Source organism: Macrobrachium nipponense, chromosome 30 (assembly GCF_015104395.2).
Source record: "Macrobrachium nipponense isolate FS-2020 chromosome 30, ASM1510439v2, whole genome shotgun sequence".
In the NCBI taxonomy this organism is placed as follows: Eukaryota; Metazoa; Arthropoda; class Malacostraca; order Decapoda; family Palaemonidae; genus Macrobrachium; species Macrobrachium nipponense.
In genome coordinates this window covers 46,295,364-46,297,863 of record NC_087218.1, presented here as the reverse complement: position 1 = coordinate 46,297,863, position 2,500 = coordinate 46,295,364, and positions in this window count along the sequence as shown.

The window sequence follows — 2,500 nt, the reverse complement described above, 5'->3', positions numbered from 1 at the left end:
GTTCTACACAAGACGCTTTTTCTTTCGTTAGTTAACTGGTATGCTAGCGACGTTTAATGTCCCTATAACACTAAAACAATAGCTTGTATACCGAACAATTATACTATATAAATATATATTATATATATATATATATTATATATTATATATAATATATATAAAATTTATTCATATGTATGTATGTATGATGTATATTGTACGTATGTTTGTGAGTGCGTGCTTTCTCTCATGCACAATACAAACCTTATATAATTAATGTTAATTCAGTAGGTTTGAGTGTGTACTAACAAATGGTAACCAACCCCCCCCCCCCCCCCCCCCCCCCCACCCCACTCTCTCTCTCTCTCTCTCTCTCTCTCTCTCTCTCTCTCTCTCCGACCGTCACAGTTCGGTATATAAATCTACGATCATTTTAGAATTCAGGATACAGAAACCATTGCCTGCATATACAATACGCGTCCTAGCCATGTATATAATTGATATCTTTAAGGCACTTGAAACATAGTCCTCTGTAGTTTTGTGATCTGTAAGTTAATTTACTCTGTTGTCCTTTGAAAAAAGTATGATACTCCAATGCCAACGAAACTCAAATGCAAAGCGTAACGCACAAAAAGAACGGAGTTACGTAATTCATATTTTTCGTTGTCCTGTGGCCTAGTATAAGGCGAATTGAGACGCTTAAAACCGAATAAATTCGGGTTATCGTACATCTATCAAATTTGATATAACGAGAGACAGGCGGAGAATAATGTTAAATCACCCGTGTTCAATGACTCGGCAGGAGAAGGAATTCTTCGGGTGTAGAAATGTAGGAAAAATGCGAAAAGGTGAGCATCCAATATTTTGTGAGTCTAGCGTTGTCTCCATCATTCAATTTAATCCCCCCCCCCCCTCCTACTATCCTCCCCACCCTCCAACCCTCCCCCACCTCCACCAGGCCGCGTCTCCTCCTAGCCGAACCTTCTCCAGTATCCGCTCTGTTGCCCAGTGACGAGAATTCGTTTCGTAATTTTATTGTAATAAAGACCTCTATTTTCCTTCATTTATCTATTTAAATTTAATTACCCTACTTGAATGAGATGTCTGCCTTGATGATAAGTGTTTCATTAACGTCTTAAAACTATCAGATTATTAATAGCAGCGAAGGAAATCGACGATGTCTGGTAACGCCAAACCTCCCTCCTCTCCCCCCACCTCCCCGCGTCACCCTCAACCAATCGCCACGCTCTGTCGACTCCCCAGACCCCCTTTCGTGGAGTTCCGACGCGCGACTTCGCAGCGGCTTCTTCTCGCTTCGTTTTATAGAAACTCGTCTATATCGCGTAACCATAGATTATTTATCTTATATAGGGAAGATTTCTTTAAAGATCTGTATTTCCACTTGCGGGAAGTCGCGGAAAACGCGACGGGGCGTTGTGTAAATAACTCGAGTGACTCGGGAGAGAGAGCATTCGGACGCGGTCTGGGGCTACCCATAATGCAGTGTTGCCTCAGGGGACAGAACCGGTCATATGAAGCCTTGGGTCTCGGCTAGCAATTTCGTCCCCTACATTTCGATCTGCTAGGATGGTCTTTCAAAGGAGAGTAATATATATATGTATATATATATATCCCTTCTTCCCCCACCGAGCCCCACCCCCTTTCCTAAGTCCCCCTCCTCTCCCCCCCCCTTATTTTTATTTCTTTGATGCCCTGTTCAAGAGTGAGAGCAGCCAAAAGGGATAAAAGGAAAAAAAAAGTTTTCGAAAATAAATACAACTTTTGACGTCAAAGTGGTCTCTCTCTCTCTCTCTACCCTTGGCGTTTTGGACACTACGGAAAAGGGGCGAATTCTGCCTTTTCGATTTTTTATTTGGTCGTATGCTTGCTTACCTTTTTTGCAATATCATTTGATATTTGTGGAAAGTATTTTACCTAAAACGCATGTGGCTTTTGCTCTTTGTAATATGATTGTATTTATAGGAATATTTTATCAAAAACGGGTGTCACGTTCGGTCATAGTATTGTGATTTTATTTATTATGATATTTCACAAAAAAAAGGATGTCACTTTTATCTGTTATATGGTTTTTTTTTTATATAAAATAATTTCCAAAAAGGATGTCACTCGTTCTTTGTAATATGACTTTATTTTACTGAAATATTTCCCAAAAAAAGGATGTCACTTTTGTTCTTTGTAATATAATATCATTCATATAATTAATTTCCAAAAAAGGGTATCACTATTATTGAAATCTAAAAATACAAATTGTCATTTTTGATCACAGGTATCATACACCATAGTAGTGCCTAAGTCTTCGTTAAGATTAGAGATAATGTTTTGTCATTGATTTGTCAAATGTTGTATTTCTTCCTAACTTTCGATGGAATTTTATTGATATAATTTTTTTAAAACTCCCCGCTAAATTTTGTCCAAATAATACATCACAAAATACGTCAAAAAAAACCATGTTCCTTGTAAATATTAGAGATAATATTTTGTCATTGATTTGTCAAATGTA